Source organism: Gobio gobio (assembly GCF_949357685.1).
Source record: "Gobio gobio genome assembly, chromosome: 9".
Lineage (NCBI taxonomy): Eukaryota > Metazoa > Chordata > Actinopteri > Cypriniformes > Gobionidae > Gobio > Gobio gobio.
Window position 1 is genome coordinate 3,486,975 of NC_137115.1, and position 27,866 is coordinate 3,514,840.

General features: G+C 41.0%; 1 protein-coding gene and 1 long non-coding RNA gene across 2 annotated transcripts in view; both read left to right on the forward strand.

Annotated features, from left to right (window-relative positions):
• LOC307132055 (leucine-rich repeat and fibronectin type III domain-containing protein 1-like protein) overlaps positions 1–27,866 on the forward strand; it is a 279,896-nt gene that overhangs the window by 33,718 nt on the left and 218,312 nt on the right. The window lies entirely within an intron of this gene.
• On the forward strand, positions 14,196–15,151 carry LOC307132073. The gene is made up of 4 exons (XR_013817255.1): positions 14,196–14,426; positions 14,530–14,624; positions 14,714–14,836; positions 14,920–15,151. It is a non-coding gene; the product is annotated as an uncharacterized lncRNA (long non-coding RNA).

Here is a 27,866-nt window from a genome sequence, read left to right on the forward strand (position 1 = left end):
CACGTTTCCGGCATTCGACTGGTCAGAATATTATCTATTGACCTTGGAAAAAAGACATTTGAGACTTCCTGAAACTGTGGTCTTTGATATGTTTTCAGGACAGAAAGAATGAAAACTGGCTCAGAAGGAGAGTGTAAGGGCTGGAATAATTGTCGGAGATGTGGCTTAGCGGTCCTGGTGCTCATGTGAGCGATGTGGGTTTGGATCCAGCTCCATCCATGTAGTATTCCAGTTAAAATATATCATCTTCCTGTTAAAGGTGCAGTGTGTAGAATGTATGAGGTTCTATTGATAGAAATGCAGTGTAATACACATAACTATGTTTTCAGTGGAGTGTAAGACCTTACATAATGAACCGTTATGTGTTTATTACCTTAGAATGAGCCGTTTCTATCTACACACCGCGGGTCACCTTATGGTGCGTTCACACCAGACGCGAATAAATGTGATTTACATGTTAAGTCAATGCACGAATAGAGGTTCTTCGCGCGAATGAGGCGGCACGAATTGAGCGCTTCGGGTGTTTGACGCACGAATCGCGCGAGTTGAAAAATCTGAACTTTGGCGGATATTTGCGGCGGATGAACCAATCAGGAGCTTGCTCTAGTAGTGACAACAATGAGGAAAAAATAATTTGTGGATACCTGGAGCTGTGCGATACATCTTCATACTTTATAGAAACAGGAATAAAAAGGATCTTGCTTGGAAGAAAGTGAGTGAGGAGGTCGGACAGCCTGGTAAGTTGTAAAAAATGCTCTTTACTCAATTTGAGCTGTACATAGGGTGCCTAGAAATCTAGACGGCCCCTAGCAGCAGAACATTTATTTTGCCGCGAGTGTAGTCTAGCAACTCTCGGTAGACCTGAGAGCTGGAAAAACCAAACTCTGGTCAGGCCAATCACAATGGGCGGGCTTAACATAATAACGGCACGCCACGGCAGAGTTGCGGAGGTTCTGCGTGCTACTCGTAAACAAAGCTGACGAACAGCGGTCTTTTGAATCAGCTTTGGCCGCGACTCTGGAAGACTTGGAGTTAAGTTTTTCTTTGAGAAAAGAACAAAAAACGGCACTGAAGTCATTCTTAAGAAAGGAAGATATGTTCGAAGTTTTGCCTACCAGATACGGCGAAAGTCTATCAACTAACGTTAGCTCGGCTTGACGCTTCACCTTTTTCTTCGCTTTGATTGGTTGTGGCGGTCATGGCGCTATCCAATTGAGTGCAGAGGGAATTTGAAAGACAGCCGTTTATCCCGCCCCTCGGATTGAGCCCTGCCAATGGTGAGTTTCCAGACCCAACATCTTGATGTGGGTATGGCTTGTCAGGCTAGTACATAGGGTGATTTCAGGCTGATTGGGACACTTTTTGCCATTGAGATGACTTGGAGAAAGTGTCCCAATCCCCCTGAATTCACCCTATTGAGACTACAAGCTAGCTAAAGCCGGCAAATTGAGCTTATTCACCGTATTTTCAAAACAATCCATGTCAGCCATTTCGCAACGAGACGAGCCGCTGGCAGAAGCCCCTCCCATGACACAAATCCACGTCTGTTGTGAAGTGAATGTGACGCGCGAATGAAGCGAGTAAACTCAAAATGTTCTAGCGTCCAACTACACGCGAATAGCACGATTTATTCACGCAAGTCACGTCTGCCGTGAACGCACAGGTACAGTGAAGTCGCCATTTTGTGCCGTCATGTTTCTACAGTGGCCCTAAACGGACAAACTTCTCTATAGAGCGCTAGCTACTCTCTGCTGTCTCAGACGATGTCTTTGTCCAAAAAAATATGGCCGTAGTGTCCGTGACGTCACCCATAGGATTCTGATGAGCAGTTTTGAAGCGCAAAGTCGGGTCGAGCTGGCCGTCGCCATCTTGTCAGCGCATCATCGCGCGTCATAATAACTGAAAATGGGCAAAGAGGCGGGACGTGGGCGGTGCTGAGGTGACAAGATGACTAACAGACAGCAGATAAATGGCAATCCCCCTGTCACTCGAAGTGGCCACGCCCTTAATTATGCAGAACTTTAATGCTTTATATAATGTGAACGAATGAGTTATAAATAAATTCACCCCCTTCACAGTCGTCATGAAGGGCAAAATTAGCCATTTAGACCAAAACCACAATTTGTCCCAGACTGTAAACATGTGTTCTTCTGCTGTAAAGTTGGACATTTTAACATGAGCTCAATGAGATGCTCCTTCTGGAGTCTGTCTCTAGTGGCCAGTCCATGAACTGCAGTTTAAGTCACTTCCGTATTGGCTTCAAGAGAAACTGCAGGAGGAGCTAAAATGTACACACTGCACCTTTAACTAGACTAGTTTGTTTCCAGAGATATTTTGGATTAAGTTTAGATGTCTTACTCCATTGGCAATGTTTTGTTTTGTCTTTGTTATTTCATTTTATAATGTTTTGTTTGGTTTTACCAGAAAAATTGTTAACTAGTTGGTTAGTGGTACTAGTATCACATTTGAAATATGTTTTGTTTTCATAATCACACTGTTGCTCATCTAGTTACACCTGCAGGCCTTTATCATTTGAAAACTGGAAGTCAGCTGTGGGCTTTCTGTAATTGACATCACAAAATGATTTCATTAAAACTCCATTTAACCTATCATTTTAGAAAACACAAACACACATACACAAAGGTAAGACTGTCATTTAATTTTGCCGGTGCACGTATGCCTCCATGTTTCGTTTTAGCATTAAATGTTTTCCTCTGACAGCTCAATTAACCATATTAATTGAAGACAGAATCGCTCTCGTCAGATGGCGTTCATGTGTCCTCCCCGTCTGTTCTCAAGGTATGGATGTAAAGAACCCTGTCTTTAACTAGGACATCCCTTCTACCTGCTGTACCCCTGCCGTCCCCAGATAATGGCTGAAAATAGTAATGAGGAGGACACAGCAGAGACCCATGACCCGTCAGAGGACACTGGATGACATGTGCTTTCCAAAGCAAGGCTCTGTCGTTTCATTGTTTAATGATCAAATCCCCTCTTGCACGTCAAACCGAGGTGCTATCCCTGTATATTGATGAATATTTGATCATGCCTTTGTAGTATTAGCTTATATAATGAATTATGTAGACTCGCAGTTATTGTGCACATATTAGCTTTCTCCTGTGTTTGTTTGTTTATTGTTTGCTTCTCTTAAGCGATCTATATAAGTCTACAAAAGTAGATATAGTAGTGTTTGCCGGTCCGGAGGGATCAAAGACCGGCGTTGTTCCCACATGTTTTCTTATTGCCGCAGCTTTGAAGGAATCAATAATTTATTTTGGCAATTTGCATTTAAATTCAGCAGACCTTGTGATCCCAAGGCATATGAGACAAAAGAAGCGTAGCAAGCAAAAACTTTTCAAAGGACGCTTGCTTCTTTAACTTTTGGTATGGGCAATACGGGCTCTTTTGAAAAAAAAAAAAAAGAGAATATGAACATCAATGAGAATGGAAACATCAAACATCAGTGCACTGGATGGACAGGCAGTTAGAGCACGGATGAAAGCAAGAGTGAGCGTGAAGGAGAGAGTTAATCTAAACAATACAACACCAGCAACATATACATTGTTTTAAGTCGTTTGGTTAGGCCGTATAGGGTCAAGGTGTTTCAAGAGTAACACAAAAACTACTCAAACACTGGGTTGTTACGTCTGACCCAGGATCTGGGTAACACAAAAACTACCCAAGCACTGGGTTGTTACGTCTGACCCAGGATCTGGGTAACACAAAAACTACCCAAGCACTGGGTTGTTACGTCTGACCCAGGATCTGGGTAACACATAAACTACCCAAGCACTGGGTTGTTATATCTGACCCAGGATCTGGGTAACACAAAATCTACTCAAACATTGGGTTGTTACGTCTGACACAAGATCTGAGTTACACAATAACTGTTCAAACACTGGGTTGTTTTTACGTCTGACCCAAGATCTGGGTAACACTAAAACTACACACAAACACTGGGTTGTTACGTCTGACCCAAGATCTGGGTAACACAAAAACTACACACAAACACTGGGTTGTTATGTCTGACCCAGGATCTGAGTAACACAAAAACTACCCAAACACTGGGTTGTTACGTCTGACCCAGGATCTGAGTAACACAAAAGCTACCCAAACACTGGGTTGTTATATCTGACCCCGGATCTGGGTAACACAAAAACTACCCAAGCACTGGGTTGTTATATCTGACCCCGGATCTGGGTAACACAAAATCTACTCAAACATTGGGTTGTTACGTCTGACACAAGATCTGAGTTACACAATAACTGTTCAAACACTGGGTTGTTGTTACGTCTGACCCAAGATCTGGGTAACACAAAAACTACACACAAACACTGGGTTGTTATGTCTGACCCAGGATCTGAGTAACACAAAAACCACCCCAAACACTGGGTTGTTACGTCTGACCCAGAATCTGAGTAACACAAAAACTACTCAAACACTGGGTTTGTTACGTCTGACCCAGGATCTGAGTAACACAAAAACTACCCAAACACTGGGTTGTTACGTCTGACCCAGGATCTGGGTAACACAAAATCTACCCAAACACTGGGTTGATACGTCTGACCCAGGATCTGGATGACACAAACTACAAAAACACTGAAAAAATAACCCCAAAAAATGACCCAAAAGACTCTACCCAGGATTTGGGTAGAAACAATAATCCAGGATTTTTTTAGAGTGCAGAAAAAGTGTGATTGTATCTCTCATATTGGGAGTTGGAGTTGGAGTTGGAGTCTCTTCTTGCTTGAAGAGACCGGCAACTGAAGGCTTACTGTCAGTATTCTGTTCTCCTTCAGCAAGACTCTGAATAATCCATGTGTGCACACTGAATGAAAGGTAACACTTTAGTTTAGGGTCCAATTCTCACTATCAACTAGTTACTTACTAGCAGGCATTTTACTAGGAGATTGACTGTTTATTAGTACGTATAAAGCGCACTAATGCCTTATCCAATACCTAAACTTGTATTCGCTGAAAGGCTCTTTGGGGAACCAAAAATGCTTCTTCTATGGCATTCCTGCAAAAGAACCCGTTTGTAACCTTTATTTGGAAGGGTGTATTCCGTGTCTCTTTCTCTCCTGCAATTCTCTCTTCTGCTGTTGTGAATAATGAGAGGTCATTCTAGCAATGGGTACAAAAACTGCATTGTTTTACCGCAGTACAGTTTAAAATCATTCAGCCAAATGACCAGAACTTCAAAGAGCTGTACAGCCTCCCTCAGCAAAACATTATGCTATAGCTCAACTAGTAGAGCAAGATCGATGGTTCAATGTCCAGGGAATGCATTAACTGATAACATGCCTTTAACTGTACTAACAGTGCTATAAGCTGAATAATTCACCATTGATCAGTATAAAAATAAATGCACACATAGGTGTTACAGCAACTTTTTCATAAGATCATAACTGTTTTATCTTGGTATAGAGGTACAAAAGTAATTTACAAACAAGTTCTATGTTATTATAGCTTGAGAAGGAGGCTATATAGTGACACTGACCATGCACAACAAAAAACCCAGTTTTAAATTAACAGAGTTTATTTGAGTCCACACTCAAGAGTGTTAAAAGTAACACCGAAACAGTGTTAAAGTTTTTTTTATTTTTATTGTTTATTTTTATTTTATTTTATTTTTTTAATTTTATGGGTGCTTGTATATACAAAATTGTATGTATGCACCTGTATGTCTCATGCTTTCCTGTGTAAAATGATTGCAAATGGAATTTTGCTTGTTGACCAATAAATAATAATAAAAAAAATTAAAAAAAAGTTAGAGATAATTAAGTGATTAATTGAGTGATGATTGGCAATTAGTGATGAACACATGCTGTTAACAAGCATAATCCCTGACATAATGGTGATCAGTGTTTGCTTTAGTTTTAGTTTGACCCTTGATTTTTAATATTAGATTGTGTCTGGCTGCTGTAACTAAGTTACAGACATACCAAGAGGACATTTAACCAAACCAGGTGTTTTTGGTTATGTTTTGACGTAAATATAATCAGAGAATGGGCTGAGAATTATCTCAGGTAACTACATGATGATTATGTCACTAGCAAAACATAACCGCACCTGAAGAATTTTTTTCTGTGCTTTCTTTGCCACAACAAATGTGTTTTATAAACAGTTAAAGCAGCCAGGAAAAATATGTTTTAAAAGTCAAAAGCTCAACTAAAGCAAACACCATTTCAGTGATTCTGCTTGTTAACAGCAGGTGTTCATTGCTAATTGTCAATCATCACTCAATTAATCACTCATTCAATGAATCACTCAAATCTCATTAACTTTAACACCTCTTCAGAGTTACTTTTATCACACTTGGATGTGGACTCAAATACACTCTGAGTTGTTAATTTAACACTGGGGTTTTTGCTGTGTGTGATCCATTTCATTTCCACCTAATCTGATTGACCAGGACGTGTGCGTTAATGATGTTTGAGAGAGGCTGATTAAATGGTTTGCAGCCAAAGTAATGATGAGCGAAATAGTTTTTTGTTTTGCATTTTCTCTGCTTTTTTTTTTTCTTTTCAATGTATAAAGCACTAGATAAACATTCAGCCTAAACACAGCATGGCAGACAATAGTTTTCAGTGAAATCGCTCGGTTTCCTTTGCATAGTATGCTTGATATAAAATGATATCTGCAGCAATGAATATCTGAGCGTGTGTCTTTTCCTGAAGGCATTTATAGTATTAAACCCTGCAGATCAGTAAAACTGCATCAAAATAAAACAGTAGCTGTGTTGAGGAATGATATCCGAACCCGATTGCCAGTCTGGCGTGACAAAATCCAAAGATCAAAAGGTTTTAAATACCTGCATCCTTCTTTTTCAGTGTCTGGCTTGGGATAAAAGAGAGGGAAGAAAAAAGAGAAAGTGAGGGGAGAAATTATCTTTGGTCAAATGCTAAGCCTGTTAACGTCTGGCATCGAAGAGAATTCGACAGAGTGACAGGGTTTGATGAAGTTATTAAATTGAGGTTCACTTTAAAAATACGAACAATAATAGCAGCCCTGGCTTACAAAAGATAAATTGCAAGACAAGATATTGAAGAGAATCTGCATTTAAAACACAAAGCTGTTCCAATCCCGAGTGAGAGATTTGGGCCGCTCTGTAGACTCGGCTGTGAGTTTGGCATAAGCATGTTGCACTAGTACTAGCTTTAGTGTCAGGCTCTCATACGGACAATTCATACATAAAATAACTCACTTTTAATTTGATTAAACTATTTTAATGAATAGACTTTTGTTATTTAATGAAACAAATATAATTAACATTTCTCTGGAATGGGATTTTTCACCATTTCAGATTGTTTTTTAGTTTTTTTCTGAGGAAAAATAAGTCCACTTATTGCATATTTTTTTTTAAGCATACTTGTGGAAATAATACAATTTAAAAGTCAATTTTATGCAATGTTTTCACGCATAATGGCATGGTAAATATTTAAATGAAAATATTGAATCCAGCTGAACATTTTTGACCCATTTAACTTTCTAATCTTTATATGATATTGTAATTATATTATATCATAATGGACATCTTTATATGATATCATGATCATAATTACTCTCATGTTTTTGAAATATGGTCTGTCGAATGTACACTCTAAAAAAAAAGGCTCGTAATCATAGGGGAACCTTTTTTAGTGCTATATAACACCAATTTTGGTGCTTCAGTGGTTCTTCAGCGGTTCTTCAGAGGTGCTATATAGCACCTTAGTCAAAGAACCGGTGAAGAACCTCTGAAGAACCTCTGAAGAACCTCTGAAGAACCGCTGAAGAACCACTGAAGAACCACTGAAGAACCTCTGAAGAACCTCTGAAGAACCTCTGAAGAACCGCTGAAGAACCACTGAAGAACCACTGAAGAACCTCTGAAGAACCGCTGAAGAACCTCTGAAGAACCGCTGAAGAACCACTGAAGCACCAAAATTGGTGCTATATAGCACTAAAAAAGGTTCCCCTATGATTACGAGCCAAGAACCATTTTTGGTGCAATATAGAACCTTTTTTTTTTTAGAGTGTACTGACAAGTGTTTATGGTATGGTACAGTATATTGAAACTATGCCATGTATTTAAATATATTTGTAATTACACATATTTAATGAAGTTGCTGTGCAGTACATTTAAAATATATTAACTTTAAATGTAATATTGAGTTAATATAGAGTTAAATTACAATCATGTACTGTATATGTGCTTTTGTATGCTAGTCAACACATCAGAGTAAGTGTTTGTCATGTAAAACAAGTGTCTAATGTAAAACAATGTAAAATACTTTGAAGTAAAACTTTTAATTCGACAATTACACAGTTCATTAAGTGTGTTATGAAACAGTCATGGAAGTGTACTCTCTTTAAATGCACGTTTTCATTCATATTATTTGCAAATACATATTCCGTAACTCTTTAGTTTAGGGTCCAATTCTCACTATTAACTAGTTGCTTATTATCATGCATATCACTAGGATATTGGCTGTTTATTAGTTCTTATAAAGCACATATTAATGCCTTATTCTGCATGACCATATTCTACATCCCTTAATCCTAATTTAACAACTACCTTACTAACTATTAATAAGAAGTAATTAGCAGTTTAATGAAGCAAAATACATGAATAGTTAGTTAATAGTGAGACTTTGACCCTAATCGAAAGTGTGGCCAAATATTATTCTGTTATGATTTAAAGGACAAGTGCACATTCAATATAATTAAGCACACGACAAGGGTTACCTTATCTATAAATGATCCGATTGTGTCTTATGCTCACCAGGATTTAAAACCGAGCAAACATGTCTCTCTTATGTTAATCAACCCTTCATCTCCATTTCCAAAAGCAGCTGGGTCTCAGCAAATGCTCTTCAATTCCTGTCATCTTTCTGGAGAGCTCAGACGAGATACGCTTTGTTTAGACAACTGCCAGAAAGTCTCTTTCACATCAGTTCCGCTGTGTGCAAGTCCTGAACGTGAAAATATACAGTACATACACAGTAGATTGTACAGGAATTGTAGAGCAATTGAATTGAAGCACACGCCAGACCATTTGCTGAGACCCAGCTGCTTTTGGAAATGGAGATGAAGGGTTGATTAACATGAAGAGAGACATGTTTGCTCTGTTTTAAATCCTGGTGAGTTTAAGACACATTCAGATGGGTCCATTACAGAAAAGGTAACCCTTGTAGTAATAATAATTAATAATTTGTTGTATTTATATAGCGCTTTTCTAGGCACACAAAGCACTTTACATAGAAGGGGAGAATCTCCTCATCCATCACCAATGTGCACCACCACCTGGATGATGCAATGGCAGCCATATTGTGCCAGAACGCCCACCACACAACGGCTGATTGGTGGAGAGGAGACAGAGTGATGAAACCAATCGTATATATATGGAAATGATTAGGAGGCCATGATGGACAGGGGCCAATGGGCAATTTTGGCCAGGATGCCGGGGTTACACCCCTACTCTTTATCGAAGGACATCCTGGGGTTTTTAATGACCACAGAGAGTCAGGACCTCGGTTTAACGTCTCATCTGAAGGACAGAGCTTGTTATAGTATAGTGTCCCCATCACTATACTGGGGTGTTAGGACCCACACAGACCACAGGGTGAGCGCCTCCTGCTGGCCTCACTAACACCTCTTCCAGCAGAAGCCTAGTTTTCCCAGGAGGTCTCTCATTCAGGTTCTGACCAGACTCAGCCCTGCTTAGCTTCAGTGGGAAACCAGTCTTGGGCTACAGGGTGATATGGCTGCTGGCCACAGCAGCGTAAAATCCAGTAGTGTAAAATCCAATCCAGTAGTGTAAAATCCAACAGTGATTCTAACTAATACTTTTTAGTAAATGTTACTTAATGTCTTAACTTAACTGTAAAAGTCTGTACTATTCACATACTATGCCTTTTTTTACTCAGAAAACCTATCGATTAATTGATAGGTTTGAGTGTCATTTTGTCAAGCAAAAAAGACAAGTTTTTGAGGCGGGGCAATTCTTAATTTCCTCCACTTCTGCAGTTATCTTCCTCTAGTTACTCGTTTCCCAAAGTCATCTTGAATGTTGAATTGTCAATACAACTGAAAAATGTGAGAGAAAATCACAGAAGCTGACTTTATAACTTGATGTTGATTTTCCTAAAATGTCTTAGTTTAGATTAGTGTTCCCTTTGGTTGGGCTCTTCATTTATATTATTTAAATTTTCTTCCTATTGACGCAGTGATACAATAATTCAGTTATTTGTAGGGGTGTTTGATGATTACAGTTATTTGATGAGACACTTATCTCACGAGACGAGACAAGAGTTTTAAATAGTATTTTTAAGAAATCCTCAATGATGAAATACATGACTACACTCTAAAAAAAAGGCTCGTAATCATAGGGGAACCTTTTTTAGTGCTATATAACACCAATTTTGGTGCTTCAGTGGTTCTTCAGCGGTTCTTCAGAGGTGCTATATAGCACCTTAGTCAAAGAACCGGTGAAGAACCTCTGAAGAACCGGTGAAGAACCTCTGAAGAACCTCTGAAGAACCGCTGAAGAACCACTGAATCACCAAAAATGGTGCTATATAGCACTAAAAAAGGTTCCCCTATGATTACGAGCCAAGAACTATTTTTGGTGCCATATAGAACCTTTTTTTTTTTAGAGTGTAGGTGCATTTGAAATGCTTTAACTCATCTTGTAATGAATGTCATTTCAGTTCTACTATCTGAGCATGAATTATCATGTGGAGTAAAAGACAACAAGCACTGTAAAGGTTTTCACAAAAACTGACTGGATTCTTTCCTGTATGATTGTCTCTTCAGACCTTAGAACTGCATATGAGCTTCTTTGACCTTTTTGACCTTGACCTATTTCTATAAAAAGCAAAACTAGTGTGGAGGCGTAATGTAAATGTAGCGTTGACCTATTCTATCCTATCTTCACCCTCACACTCCAGGGCTGCGTTTCCCAAAACCATCGTAAGCTTAAGTTGATCGTAGAACAATTGCCACCAATGGTCTCTACGACCAACTTAGGCTTACGATGATTTTGGGAAACGCAGCCCAGGTCATGACAATAAGACACGAGACAGCTTTTCACCTCAATGAGAAATATCGTCACAGATTAGTCTCGCGAAATCTCATGGCACGAGATCTAATCACACCCCTAGTTATTTGGTTTCAAATAAAGGGAAGTAATGAATAGATTTCTAATTTGAGCTCCAGTAGCTTGTCTGTTTGATCGTACCACACGGGCCAGCCTTCGCTCCCCACGTGGATCAATGAGCCTTGGCCGCCCATGACCCTGTGGCCGGTTCTCCACTGGTCCTCCATGACCCTGTGGCCGGTTCTCCACTGGTCCTTCATGACCCTGTGGCCGGTTCTCCACTGGTCCTCCATGACCCTGTGGCCGGTTCTCCACTGGTCCTTCATGACCCTGTGGCCGGTTCTCCACTGGTCCTTCATGACCCTGTGGCCGGTTCTCCACTGGTCCTTCATGACCCTGTGGCCGGTTCTCCACTGGTCCTCCATGACCCTGTGGCCGGTTCTCCACTGGTCCTTCATGACCCTGTGGCCGGTTCTCCACTGGTCCTTCATGACCCTGTGGCCGGTTCTCCACTGGTCCTTCATGACCCTGTGGCCGGTTCTCCACTGGTCCTTCATGACCCTGTGGCCGGTTCTCCACTGTTCCTTCATGACCCTGTGGCCGGTTCTCCACTAGTCCTTCATGACCCTGTGGCCGGTTCTCCACTGGTCCTTCATGACCCTGTGGCTGGTTCTCCACTGGTCCTTCATGACCCTGTGACCGGTTCTCCACTGGTCCTCCATGACCCTGTGGCCGGTTCTCCACTGGTCCTTCATGACCCTGTGACCGGTTCTCCACTGTTCCTTCATGACCCTGTGGCCGGTTCTCCACTGGTCCTTCATGACCCTGTGGCCGGTTCTCCACTGGTCCTTCATGACCCTGTGGCCGGTTCTCCACTGGTCCTCCATGACCCTGTGGCTGGTTCTCCACTGGTCCTCCATGACCCCGTGGCTGGTTCTCCACTGGTCCTTCATGACCCTCACTGCATGAAAAGTGGGATTTTCGTCAGTATGTGACACTGTAGATTGCCGTGAAACTTCAGGTTTACGACTGTGCACGGCAATTTGCAGGCAACACCGAAAACTGCCGTAAATTGTCTGAAATTGACGTGGGCCTTGCTTGGCAGTTGTCCCCCCATGACCCCCCCTCCCCTTAATTCTAGGGGAGGCTTTATCATGTAAATGAAGATGCTGTGAGCTACACAAATGCAAATCAGAGTAGCAGCAGGGGGAGTTTTATCTAGGTTCTGAATTTTTTTGACTAAAACAAGTTTAAAGTTTAAGTTAAAATGTTAACTTAAATTTAAGTTAAATGTACTCGTTTTAGTTCACATTACTAAATTTTTAGGGCAACCAGTTTGCTCCAATTTTTTAAGTAGATTCAACTTGTCCGGGCTCACAGTGTAGATTAATTACTCTGTATGTCATTAGCAATAACCAATGTTATGTAAAAAAAATAAAAAAATACAGGACAGCAGTTCATGTCTTCAACCTTTAGAGAGGTTATGTGATGCAACAAGACAATGAACCAAAGCACACAAATAAATCAAGTAAAGCATACAGTTTACATACCAACATTAATTTGTCCACCCTGCACTGTGAATGATTTTTTAAATGGCTATTAATCATAAATGTGAAAAGTACAAGTTTGTTTGTTTATAGTTAAGTCAGATTGTGTTTTTCTGTAATTGTCATTTAAATTGAGCTCACACCACATTTTATGAATTATCAATGCAGATTTTCAAGAGGTGGTTTCCTGGACAGGGTTTAAATTATGCCAAGAGTAGGCCTTAATCTAGTTAATCGTGAGTTAAAAAATTGTTGCCTGGAACAAAGATTAAGCACAGATTACTAACACCTGGACTATGAGTCCTGAACTAAAATAAACTGGATTCATTTACAGTTTTATCTAATTGCTTACACACAATTTCTGAAAATATGGCTCCATTTCTTGTAACTCTACACACAAAACATCAGACATCTCTTGCAAAAGCAACACTTTGTGCAAAACTATTTTAACTATTTCCAAAAATGTTGTTTTTGCATATATCTAACTACACACAATGCACAACTGAGGAATTTACAGTTGAACTGAAATCAACTGAACTGAATCAACACTGAAGTCACTTGAGCTGAATATTGACACTATATTGGCTTGTTAGAGCCGGTTTACAGCAGAATTTGTTTTGAACTTGTTACTGAAGCTGCTATGAAACAATATATTTTGTTGTATGCATATTCTTTCTTTCTCAAACCTTAGTTTTGATTTCTAAGTGATCAATTTATGTATGTGTTTTCACACATGATCATTGGCTGTATGGGTCCTCAGTAAATGAATGTGGCATTTAAATGGCAAAAGTTATTCTTGTCTCTATAACTTATGGCTTCCTAAAGACACGTTTATGGGTAAATAAAATATTAATAATATAAATAAAATGAATATCAAAACATATTTTAAATATAATGAAGTCATTTTATTATAGCACTCATCAGATGTTCCTGGAAACAAAACAGAGACAGAACAGTATAAACAAACTATACAACAAACTAAACACCAAATTACAAAAACATTATTATGTGAAAGTGAATAAAGTTGTGTGTGTTTTCAGTTATAAATATGTGCTGTGTAAATTAGCCTATACTTTTAGAAATTATATATAGCCTAACTTTAAAAAACAAACAATAACCCATATAGATAAATTATAATAATTGTATAATATTAAGCATTTACTTAATATACATTGTAACATTAGGCTACTTTACTCTAGCACAGTAGTCAGTTAAGCAATTAATTAATATCTTATATTAATCTGTATGTAGCCTAAGCTACATCTAAAGGTAAGTCTGCTTTAAAAAAAAATATTACACTTCGACATGTACAGAATGTGCGCGTTAAGAAACACGTTCAAATGTGTCTTCTTAACATGTTAAAACTGTGCGTCGACTGTGCGTGTATGCCTGTTACACGACCAGAATGTGCGTGTCTACACCATGGGTCTCAACATACAGAAGACACACGTAAAAAATTGCTGCGTTGAAGCGGAAAACAGGGCGTGTTGAAGGTTGAAACGATTATAAGTCACGCGTTTCGTATAAAGAGATTTGGCCCCGGGCGCGTTCCTTATTATAGCCCTAGTCCAATGAGGTGCGAGGTCGAGGTCATGGCCATGACGCGTAGAAGACGAGCTTTAAACTTTTTTTTATGTTTTTTGCTGCTTTCCTTTTTCGTGATCAACAATGACAGGACACCGTCTTCAACTCAATCTCTGCATGGACGCGACGAACTTTTTGGACTCATTTTCAGGAGGCTGTCTTCGTCTTCATAACTCTGAGGCAAACTGCAGTCGCTATGAACCAGAGCATGGGTATGTAACGTTACGATTTAAAGAATATGCTTTTATTCAGCTGTATAAGGAAATGGATGCGTTAATAGATCCGAGCTTAAAACTGCACATTTTGTTTACACAGACTATCCTCGCCTCATAACGAAGCCGTGAGCTCTTATCTGCTTGGAGCGATTTCCGCGAGTCCAGATTTAACCGCTGATCATGACGACATTGTGTGTAAGTAAATTCTAATGTGTTTCTCATTCCTTGTTTAATTTTAACGTGACTGTTTTTATTAATACCAGTCTCATGTAATTGTTTTCCAGCTGCCTGTAAGACGTATTATGAATCGACACGCTGGAGCTTCAGATACAAACAACCTGAACTTAACGTTACATAGCAGGCGGAAACTGCGAAGTTTAGCTCGGAGTCGATCAAGAAGAAAAAGGGTAAGATTTATTATATTAGATCCGTTTTTTGTCAATGTGAGTATTTTTCAGGTTGCTTATTGTCTTTATGGATTGTATTACAGTTGCTGGAAGCGAGAGAGTGCTGGATGAGGATGAGGTGGACGTTTGGAAGTCCGCGACCATTGAACTCATGTTTGACGAGGAAGACGGCTTTGTTGACGGGGTGTCTGGATGGATTGTGCGGCCACCGCGCTCTCGCAGCCTGGAGCACGCCGAACTCTACATTACATTACGAGACATTACTGCTGCACTGTACATAGTTGTGTGTTTAACAATAAAGCTCTTTCTTTAAGTAAACCGCTGTGTTTTATAAATGAAGCCCTTTCTCTTGAATGAACAGCTGTATGCTTATAAATGAAGCCCCTTGTTTGAATAAACGGCACGGTCCGTATAATTTTCCCATATATTCCTTGATGGTATGAATACATCATAGCACAATAACATTAATATGAAACAAATTATTACAACATAAATTATATATTTATTATTATTATTGGGGTTTACATTTATAATGAGCCAGGGGGACCAATAATGATTGGTTTGCAGTGATCTGCCAACCAATCACGAGGGATTTTTCTTTTTTAAATGTAGTGGCTTCAGCCAATAGTGAGTGAGTAAATTCAAGTCTGGCCGTTGACTCTCTGGTTTCGCTGCTATTCATATGCAAATTAGAGGCGTCGCACCTCCGCGCGGTCTCTCAGCGGGGGGCTCTCCACCTACGTCATGGTTCGTTTACGACAATTTGTGGCACAGACAAACGCGACGTTCGCTGCCTCTAAATTGTCGAAAACTGCCGAAAATTAGGGAGATTTCCAGGAGTATACAGGCGTTTACGGGGTCGAAAATCCCACTTTTCATGCAGTGCCTGTGGCCGGTTCTCCACTGTTCCTTCATGACCCTGTGGCCGGTTCTCCACTGGTCCTCCATGACCCTGTGGCCGGTTCTCCACTGGTCCTTCATGACCCTGTGGCCGGTTCTCCACTGTTCCTCCATGACCCTGTGGCCGGTTCTCCACTGGTCCTTCATGACCCTGTGGCCGGTTCTCCACTGTTCCTTCATGACCCTGTGGCCGGTTCTCCACTGTTCCTCCATGACCCTGTGGCCGGTTCTCCACTGGTCCTCCATGACCCTGTGGCCGGTTCTCCACTGGTCCTTCATGATCCTGTGGCCGGTTCTCCACTGTTCCTCCATGACCCTGTGGCCAGTTCTCCACTGTTCCTCCATGACCCTGTGGCCGGTTCTCCACTGGTCCTTCATGACCCTGTGGCCGGTTCTCCACTGTTCCTCCATGACCCTGTGGCCGGTTCTCCACTGTTCCTCCATGACCCTGTGGCCGGTTCTCCACTGTTCCTCCATGACCCTGTGGCCGGTTCTCCACTCTTCCTCCATGACCCTGTGGCCGGTTCTCCACTGTTCCTTCCTTGGAGCACTTTTGATAGAGACTGACCACTGTAGACCGGGAACACCCCATAAGAGCTGCAGTTTTTAGTCTAAACTAAGTCAAGAGCAAAGCAAATGATCAAGTACTCGTGTGAAAAATACTAACCCTTTGTCAATACAACATACTATTCCCGTTTCCCTTTACTTTTTTTAAGGCAATCGGTTTTCATGCAAGTCTAACTAATTCAATTTTACAGTGTATAAAGCAATTGATACAGAGGCCGAAAATAGTCTAATTGAAATGCACACTCATCTAAACAGCTATAAAAAACCAAGAGAGAGATGTAGCGGAGTCCAATGAAGCTTTACAACTGACCTTCATCTACCGAACTCAAGGAGAAGCAGAAGAAAGCCTTGTGTTTTAGATGTGATACACCTCGTTTTCAGTCGGTCTGTGCTGGGAATCAGCGTCCCGGAGATGTAGAAGCGCAGAAAAAACAAAGAAATCCCTCAGAAAATGAGATCTTCGCACCTCGTGATTTAGTGCAAATCTTTCGTCTGTTAAACCTCTGAGAGAAGAACTCAATCAGTCACTCGCTCTTCTGCTCTCAAAAGTGAAACGCACACCAGTGATTACCGTCTGGCTAATTAATAATTACAATTCGTACTCCTATGCAAAGGAATGACCTTGATACTGTCTGGAAATTGAATTTGGCGATACCCCCAAAGTAGATCCCTTTCCATTAGAGCGGAGTTTGGGAAATAATTGTAATTTATAATTCATGGGCCAAAACCCTGTTTTTTCGCAGGGATTTGGCCCAGAAAGATTGTATAGCATCATTAAATTTCAAAGCGACCACCGTCGGATTCCAGTACGGAGAAACATGAGAGATTTAAGTGCGTGCGCGCTCATGCACGTCTGCGCTCAGGTGAGAGCGTCTGACATTGGGCTGTGGAGAAGCCGTAATATATTGTTGCCGTATAATTACCGGGCACGGCCGACGAGCTGAATCCCATTTCTAATTTCCATCACTGTCACCCATTCCATTTGTGTGATAATACATCCTTCATAATTTATGAGGGCCCATTTCTCCAGCCGTGTTGCTGATAGTGGCTCTGATAAAGCCTGACAATTCCCTTCTCCGCTCACTGACTTCTCTTCTCTTCTCCCAGACCGATCCGTTCGCCCTGCACAGCCCAGTGGCTCTGTTATTGCCCATGCCCATCATCTCAAATATCCCCTCTTCACCGGGCCGGGCTCACTTTGTGAGGAATTATGCACCATTAGAGGGAGCCTCAGATGTGGTGGGATTAAAAAAAGCACAGCATGCATTCGAGACATGATGCCACAAATTGGTATAATTCAAACAGGGGAAAGGCACGGCTTTCCTTCAGCGGTGACAGGGCAGTGCATCGCTTGTTTGACACAAATATTTACGCGGGGAAATCACATTTGATGACAGCCAGAGCCCCGACAGGATGTGTTTGTCTGAAGTGTGTGGAGGCGGATCTGCTGGAAGAGGAGAGATACTCACTGGGATTTTCTTTGACACAGAAGAATGATTGGTATCAGGCAGATTTCGATATCAGGGCAGTTGAATGTATAAACTGCGTTGTTTAAAGATGACATACTATGCCCTTTTTCAATCTTTTTTTGGCTCTACTAGAACAGGTTTTCATGCTTTAATGCACATTATACCATATATGACACTGTTGCAGTTCCTCTCTTCCCAGTTTGTCAGTAACGCTCTGGTGTTGGTTTCGCTGCTTAGCTTCCATGGTATGATGTATCGTTAAAGAAATCAACTAGCTAGTCTTGACTGTTTCCCAAAACCATATTGTCGCAAATCTGTCGTTCAACCATGGTTAGTTCAGTGCGTGCTCTACTGACGACACAAATATTAAAGAATACAGATGAATTATTTCTATTATGACCAATGCAATCAGTGTTGTTACCAGTTAGCGAATGGTTTAAACCAGGGGTCTCCAAACTCTGTCCTTGAGGGCCACTGTCATGCAGAGTTTAGCTCCAACCCCAAATAAAAACACCTGAACCAGCTAATCAGTGTCTTACAAGGCCCTAGTTAGACCCTGATTTAAAGGATTAGTTCACTTCAAACTTTCACTCACCCCATCTCATCCAAGATGTTCATGTCTTTCTTTCTTCAGTGGAAAACATTTTCTTTTTTAGGAAAACATTCCAGGTTATTTCTCCACATAATGGACTTCAATAAGAACCAACGGTTGAAGGTCCAAATCAATGCAGTTTCAAAGGAAGGGCTTCAGAGGCTCTGACTGATCCCAGACAAGGAATAGGGTCTGATCTAGACAAACCATCAGACATTTTCAAGAAAAAAATAACATTTATATACTTTTTAACCTCAAATGTGCAACTTCTGTGATGTATTGCATGATGTATGATGTCATAATATAAGAAAAGTCATGCACGTATGTGGAAGTACCATCCCAGTGTTAAAACGAATGTGCAAATACTAAATCAAATGCCCTTTACAAAAATAAAGGTAAAACAACGATGTCTGACAATTTTAAAGTTGGAGAAGAAGATTAGATGTTTTTCGGCAACCCGGTCACACCCCCAACTCGTCACATATTGACGCTTGGTCAGGACCCTTCGCCGCCACTTTTTTCAACGCACAGAGTACTCCATTAGCTTAATTTTTTGACGTGCAGGGGCTCCATTCATTTATTGTATTTATTTTTGATTTATGCTGTACCAAGCCCCATCCCTAAACCAACCCATTTGTGTATTATATGATATAAAACACAGAATATAGCCGACTGCATGCACAATTTATTCAAAAAGTACAAATATCCCAAGTGTTCCGAGGCCAAAAGATTGATTTGAAATTGCAAATCAATGAAATTGCATTGGCTCTCGTATGTCTCGTGACCAATTGCGTCAACTGAAATGAATGGACTTCCCTGCACGTCAGAAAATGATGCTCAAAGGGTACCCTGTGCTTTAAAAAGTCCAAAGGGATCCAAAGGGATCCTGACCAAATGTCAATATCTGACGAGTTGAAGTGAGACTGTTTAGTTTTCGGCACTGGGTCGGTACTTCCACCTACGTCTCGCGTGAAGAAGAACAACACAGAAGTCGCGCATTTGAGGTTAAAAAGTATATAACCCTATTCCTATAAAGACCCTATTCCTCATCTGGGATCGTGCAGAGCCTCTGAAGCCCTTCCTTTGAAACTGCATTGATTTGGACCTTCAACTGTTGGTTCCCATTGAGGTCCATTATGAGGAGAATAATAAAAAGAAAATGTTTTCCACTGAAGAAAGAAAGACATGAACATCTTGGATGAGATGGGGGTGAGTAAATTATCAGGAATTCTTCATTTTGAAGTGAACTAACCTAAACTGCTTTTTTGGGCAGTAAATAGTGGTGTAAACATCAGTAAATTGACGAGCGCAAACCTTAGTAAATCACCTTGCATGATTAATTGAAATACTCTCCTCCCATAAATTTTGCGTCTGAAAGGAAAACTCTTACAAACGCATATTTAATACGACCAGCAGCAAAAATAACCCCGTCCACGCCTTTTCAGCACTAATGTATCACTGCGTGTCTTTAGTAAATCCTGACAGAAGTTTTTAACGTCCAAAAATGGTTTGCGCTGGAGCACGCTGTTAGCAAATCTGGCCCTTAATGTCTTTACAAACTAAAGATTACATTTTTAGTTTGTGAATGTTTGTTGGAACTACAGTTTCGGAAAACACAGACTCGTTGAACTATGCTAAAGATGGCTAACGAAGCTTTCAGGAAACACAACCACTGTTTAGTTCCTGTCTCTATGAAGCCCCTCCTTCTGGAAAGCACACTGTGCTCTGATTGGTCGGCTGGAGCAGTGTGTTGTGATTGGTGTTTGGGAAATGTCCCGCCCCTTACCATAACCGGCAGTTTCAACACACTACTAACTAACTCAACCAGGCCCCGCCCCTTTATTCTGCGTGTGAATTATTATAATGAGGAATATTGAGACGTGTTGGTTCCCGGAAGAAAACTTAAGACTACAATGGAGGCGTTTCAGGGAGTTCAGAAACACTGATATAGAGAAGAACTCATGCTGGAACAGCAACATTACACACTAAAGAAAGAGTAAACTAATAGATTAGAGTTACTGAACCAATTATATTATTTGTTTCTGTTTTTATATTCCTATGTGATTTTACCAGAAACATCTGTGACAAATTTGATACTAAAATGAAGGATAGCTGAGAATTCCATTAGGTCTCCTGAGATATGAAAGAACAATGCAAATCTCCTGGAACGTGCGTGTCTTCCTGGGTCAAAGATAAGCGTTGCGTGTAACTGACTGTACGACTGCAATGAAGAGTGACAGTCTGCAAATGCTTTGCTAATTGAAAGACAGAGGGCATAATTAGCCAGCGAAGAGATGGGGGAGATATGCCTTCACTAGAGACGCTCAGCCGGTCAGGTGTTTGTTTGCAGGTAATTAATCTCCTGCCTAATGTCTGTGTGTGAAGGGTGCAATATTTAGGGCCTTTCAGACTGAGAATGATTACTTGTTGATAAGTTAATGACTCTGGATACTGCACAGTTTAATTACATAATGAATCAGTTTTACAGGAACGCTGCTTTTGCATTGCTGAGCATTATTCATGAAGGAATATTGTGGGGTTAGCACAAGTTCATTCCACAGCATTTATGGCGCAATGTTGATCACCACTAAAATTAATTTCAGCTTGTCCCAGCAAGAATCCACATTAAACGTAGGCACTTACAATAGAAGTGAATGGAGCCGATCCACAAATCTAAAAGCGTTCGTGTTTCAAAAGTACAAGACGTTAACTACACAGATCAGGCATAACATTATGACCGCTGACAGGTGAAGTGAATAACACTGATGATCTCTTCATCACCTGTTAGTGGGTGGGATATATTAGGCAGCAAGTGAACATTTTGTCATTAAAGTTGATGTGTTAGAAGCAGGAAAAATGGGCAAGCGTAAGGATTTGAGCGAGTTTGACAAGGGCCAGATTGTGATGGCTAGACGACTGGGTCAGAGCATCTCCAAAACCGCAGCTCTTGTGGGGTGTTCCCGGTCTGCAGTGGTCAGTCTCTATCAAAAGTGCTCCAAGGAAGGACCAGTGGAGAACCGGCCACAGGGTCATGAAGGACCAGTGGAGAACCGGCCACAGGGTCATGAAGGACCAGTGGAGAACCGGCCACAGGGTCATGAAGGACCAGCGGAGAACCGGCCACAGGGTCATGAAGGACCAGTGGAGAACCGGCCACAGGGTCATGAAGGACCAGTGGAGAACTGGCCACAGGGTCATGAAGGACCAGTGGAGAACCGGCCACAGGGTCATGAAGGACCAGTGGAGAACCGGCCACAGGGTCATGGAGGACCAGTGGAGAACCGGCCACAGGGTCATGAAGGACCAGTGGAGAACCGGCCAGAGGGTCATGGAGGACCAGTGGAGAACCGGCCACAGGGTCATGGAGGACCAGTGGAGAACCGGCCACAGGGTCATGAAGGACCAGTGGAGAACCGGCCACAGGGTCATGAAGGACCAGTGGAGAACCGGCCACAGGGTCATGGAGGACCAGTGGAGAACCGGCCACAGGGTCATGAAGGACCAGTGGAGAACCGGCCACAGGGTCATGAAGGACCAGTGGAGAACCGGCCACAGGGTCATGGAGGACCAGTGGAGAACCGGCCACAGGGTCATGAAGGACCAGTGGAGAACCGGCCACAGGGTCATGAAGGACCAGTGGAGAACCGGCCACAGGGTCATGGAGGACCAGTGGAGAACCGGCCACAGGGTCATGAAGGACCAGTGGAGAACCGGCCACAGGGTCATGGAGGACCAGTGGAGAACCGGCCACAGGGTCATGAAGGACCAGTGGAGAACCGGCCACAGGGTCATGGAGGACCAGTGGAGAACCGGCCACAGGGTCATGGAGGACCAGTGGAGAACCGGCCACAGGGTCATGAAGGACCAGTGGAGAACCGGCCACAGGGTCATGAAGGACCAGTGGAGAACCGGCCACAGGGTCATGAAGGACCAGTGGAGAACCGGCCACAGGGTCATGAAGGACCAGTGGAGAACCGGCCACAGGGTCATGAAGGACCAGTGGAGAACCGGCCACAGGGTCATGAAGGACCAGTGGAGAACCGGCCACAGGGTCATGAAGGACCAGTGGAGAACCGGCCACAGGGTCATGGGCAGCCGAGGCACATTGATGCATGTGGGGAGCGAAGGCTGTCCTGTTTGGTCCGATCAAACAGACAAGCTACTGGAGCTCAAACTGCTGAAGAAGTTAATGCTGGTTCTGATGCATAGCCGCTGACCGGGTCAGGGTGCCAATGCTGACCCATGTCCTCTACCGAAAGCGCCAACAGTGGCACATGAGCATCAGAACTGGACCTCGGAGCAATGGAAGAAGGTGGCCTGGTCTGAGGAATCACGCTTTGTTTTACATCACATGCGCGTTGCTTACCTGGGGAACACATGGCACCAGGTGCACTATGGGAAGAAGACGTGCCGGCGGAGGCAGTGATGCTTTGGGCAATGTTCTGCTGGGAAACCTTGGGTCCTCCATCCATGTGGATGTGACTTTGACACGTACAACCTACATAGGCATTGTTGAGACCATGTACACCTTCATGGAAACGGTATTCCCTGGTGGCTGTGGCTCTTTCAGCACAACAATGAGTTTGAGGCGTTGACTCTGCCTCCAATTTCCCAGATCTAAATCCAATCGATCATCTATGGGATGTGCTGAACAAACAAGTCCGATCCATGGAGGCCACACCTCACAACTCCTTGGTGCCAGAGACCACCTTCAGGGGTCTAGTGGAGTCCATGCCTGAACGAGTCAGGGGGACCAACACATTAGGTCATAATGTTATGCCTGATCAGTGTATATGTGTGTTATTCTGTGAAGTACATGGAATAATGCAAATATCATTATCAAATAATGCAAACAAATCACGTCATCTTTTCTTTTTAAATACATTTGTAAGATTCTGCATTTACATCCAACAAAAACTCTTGTTGTGGTAATCCACATTATGCCACAAATGCTGTGGACTGAGCTGCACTTATTTTGAATTCACAATGTACATCAAATTAAGATCATATCAGACATGTATTTTCTGCTTTGCATGACATTTAAATATTTAGTCAACAAACATGGGGTTTTCCTGCGGCTGAGAGTTTTAAGCAGCAATGACATGCTTCATTGAAGCCCATAATCTGGAGAAGAGCAATCAGCATAATAAAATCTGTCATGGGATGTTTGGAATATTGGATATGATTCATCCAATGATTCATCCAATACAACATACAAACAGCATCTCCAATGCAAAACAAATGAAACGTCACGACTGCCCCTTCAATGCCCTTTTTTATCCTACTTATAGGAAGTTCTTTTCATCTTGAAGATGCAATAATTCATACGGTCAGTCTGTGACATCAGATCAAGGTTCTTTGGAAGTTTATTGTTTGCTGTGGAGGTCAAGCGTCTCCGAGTCAGCTCAGATTAGACACAGAGCTCCTCACACCACCTCCATAGTGTCGCTTGTGTCGTTCACAGAGTCCGCCGAGAGCCGATATGAGAACCGAACGAGCTGAAGAGCTGCAGCAAACTTCTCTTTGGAAACACCAGTGAAGGAGTTTAATGGAAGTCTTGTATCTGATGTGTCATGATAACTCTGTCAGTGATAGAAGGTGTAGCAGACGAAACGATGAACAGTTCGACTTTCAAACGACTGCACAAGTTTCTGGATGAATCAGAGCAGGATATTTGAGAGGTCCAACATTTCATTGATTTGAAAAAACCCAGAATCTTGTTTTTTTACCCCCTGAGAGTGAGTGCTGGTCAGGTTTTATACCTCCTGCAGGTCCAAGGTGTGGATAAACTGAGATTGCTTTGCTACAGGGTGAAGTCGAGGCTTAGAGTGAGTGAAAACATAATCATTTAGCTTTTGCTTTTACTGCACTTTTTATTTTATAGCAAATACGTGTTTTTTTTTTGTTTTTTTTACTGTAAACTCTAAAGTTTGGTGACTCTACGTTTTATAGATTACATCACTGAAGGCAACATGATGACATAGTTCATAATTTTGTAGTTATTTATATTTCATTCATTATTTATTGTTTGTTTATTTATTTATGTTAATGAATATGGCAGTTGTTAAAGGGTTATGAACTGCATTGTTTCCTGGGGTGCACTTATAATGCTAGTATGATTTTTTCAACAATAAATGTCATAATTTAGAAATGAAAGGCATTTTTCCAACACTGATTTTAGCCTCTGATTTGAAGGGGCGTGTCTGCTGTGAGACTTCAGTGTAAACGCCCTCTGCTGTGATTGGCTGCTGTGAGACTTCAGTGTAAACGCCCTCTGCTGTGATTGGCTGCTGTGAGACTTCAGTGTAAACGCCCACTGCTGTGATTGGCTGCTGTGAGACTTCAGTGTAAACGCCCTCTGCTGTGATTGGCTGCTGTGAGACTTCAGTGTAAACGCCCACTGCTGTGATTGGCTGCTGTGAGACTTCAGTGTAAACGCCCACTGCTGTGATTGGCTGCTGTGAGACTCCAGTGTAAACGCCCACTGCTGTGATTGGCTGACTTACGATTATTACGATTATTATTGATTATTAGGTCAACCATATTTACAGTATCATTATATTATGTAGAGTGGTGGAGATGCTAAGTTTTATTGTATTTAGCCCTCAGGTATTTCTTACTAATTGGTCACACTCATACTCATTGGTGGTCAAATGTGACCATACACCTTAACTATTTTTGAAATAAATAGCCTATATTTTAGTTCAATAATACTGTATTTATTGAATATTTTGAGGAGATATTTTGGTACTAAATACTATTTGTGCAATATGTATGGTCCATTAATGACCACTTAAAACATTTGTCTTCTAATATTTTTATTATTTAGATTACAATTAGTGTAGTAATTAAAGTACAAATATAGAGAATTCCAATGCAAAGAGGCAAATTACAGTAATTGTGTGGTTGGAAAAATAAAATGTTCATTTGTAATGCCATTACTGGTGCCTGTATGGCTCTTTAATCAATATACATGTAGTCTAGTTGCTCAAAAAAGTATTGCAGATCATAACTGCTTATTTGTGAAATTTTAAAATGTTAATAATAGTGAATGAATGCAATAGTGAATATAATTTAACCCCCAAAAAAAGTTTAAAATAGTGCTAAAAGGCAAACTTATTTTTTCTTATATGTACAGTAGGCTATATATATATATATGAATTCATACTAAATCAAGATCGAAATCGATATTTGTGCTCATCGTCTCGTAAGCTAATGCTGATTTTAGGCATTTACGCTGTAAATCAACCACTTAGCTAAGGTGTTGTGGCACATACATTATGCAGGTTATATGTATTTTAAGTAACTTATTTTGCCACACAATATATAGAGTTTTCCTTTGACTAAAACTAGACTAAAATGACGAGACTTTTAGTCGACTAAAACTTGACTAAGATACCTTGAGTTGTCTTTTGACTAAAACTAGACTAAAATTATGAGACTTTTAGTCGACTAAAACTTGACTTAAGATACCTTGAGTTGTCTTTTGACTAAAACTAGACTAAAATGACGAGACTTTTAGTCGACTAAAACTTGACTAAGATACCTTGAGTTGTCTTTTGACTAAAACTAGACTAAAATTATGAGACTTTTAGTCGACTAAAACTTGACTAAGATACCTTGAGTTGTCTTTTGACTAAAACTAGACTAAAATTATGAGACTTTTAGTCAACTAAAACTTGACTAAGATACCTTGAGTTGTCTTTTCATTAAAACTAGACTAAAATGACGAGACTTTTAGTCGACTAAAACTTGACTAAGATACCTTGAGTTGTCTTTTCATTAAAACTAGACTAAAATGACGAGACTTTTAGTCGACTAAAACTTGACTTAAGATACCTTGAGTTGTCTTTTGACTAAAACTAGACTAAAATGATGAGACTTTTAGTCGACTAAAACTTGACTAAGATACCTTGAGTTGTCTTTTGACTAAAACTAGACTAAAATTATGAGACTTTTAGTCAACTAAAACTTGACTAAGATACCTTGAGTTGTCTTTTGACTAAAACTAGACTAAAATGACGAGACTTTTAGTCGACTAAAACTTGACTTAAGATACCTTGAGTTGTCTTTTCATTAAAACTAGACTAAAATGACGAGACTTTTAGTCGACTAAAACTTGACTAAGATACCTTGAGTTGTCTTTTCATTAAAACTAGACTAAAATGACGAGACTTTTAGTCGACTAAAACTTGACTAAGATACCTTGAGTTGTCTTTTCATTAAAACTAGACTAAAATGACGAGACTTTTAGTCGACTAAAACTTGACTTAAGATACCTTGAGTTGTCTTTTGACTAAAACTAGACTAAAATTATGAGACTTTTAGTCAACTAAAACTTGACTAAGATACCTTGAGTTGTCTTTTGACTAAAACTAGACTAAAATTATGAGACTTTTAGTCAACTAAAACTTGACTAAGATACCTTGAGTTGTCTTTTGACTAAAACTAGACTAAAATGACGAGACTTTTAGTCGACTAAAGCTTGACTAACAAAAAAGATATGTGGATGACTAAATATGACTAAAACTAACAAGGACATTTGGCACAAGACTAAGACTAAGACAAAATTAGAAATAGGTGACAAAATGAACACTAGTTGGGATTTACCTTGGAGTGTGAGCATGGATAGGTTAAATTTGGCTATATTTTGTGTTTTTCTCCTAAAAGAGGAAGGAGACAGAAGCTAGAACTGGATAGTCAGTACTTTGACCTGGTGTAGGTGTAGCGAAAGCACACAATATGCTCTATTTTCTCAAATGTGTGTTTTTTTTTTCCGCACTCAAATGTCCCTTTTGAAAATCAGTTTGAAAGCATGCATTGTTGTTCTTATTCTGGGCGGTCTTTGTTGGCTGGCCATGAAGGCCCGAGGCCTTACCAAGATTGCTGGATAACTCTTCACCTCAGCAAATGACTCAAATCAGGTTGTGATGCTCGTGGAAAGACTCGGGCTGGAGTCACGGTCGCTCGGAGGTGTTCATTCCAGCATTTTAAGCCGGCCGGACAACCACCGCTGTGTTCCTAGCAAACGTTCGATTTATTAGAAAGCACAGCTCTTGCTTTGTGTGGGTATCATGCTGAGAGAATCTAGCTCTCATTCAAACCTGTCTCTATACAGCCTCATAATGCACATCAAATAACCTTGTTTTCTCTTTGATGTCATTCAGTAGTTTGAGTTCTGTTATTAATGTGCATATCTGCTAAACAATACAAATAAGGACGATCCTGATACAGTTGGAGACGTGATGTAGCGTTGGCAATCTATAGGCCTATTTTCTATGATCTTCTCAATACTATCAATTCATGAACTTCACACAGTTTCATTTGACCGACGTCTCAATCAATGTGTTATGGTTCATGGAAGCCCTGATCAAGATGGATCCAGCACCGATTTACCTCTGGTCCCCGGGGAGCCTGGTGTAATTCTGCATTTGTGTTTGCAAATGTTATTGCTCGAGATGAAATTTCACAACCTTCCTGTTGTAAAAGTATTTTCTTCCTC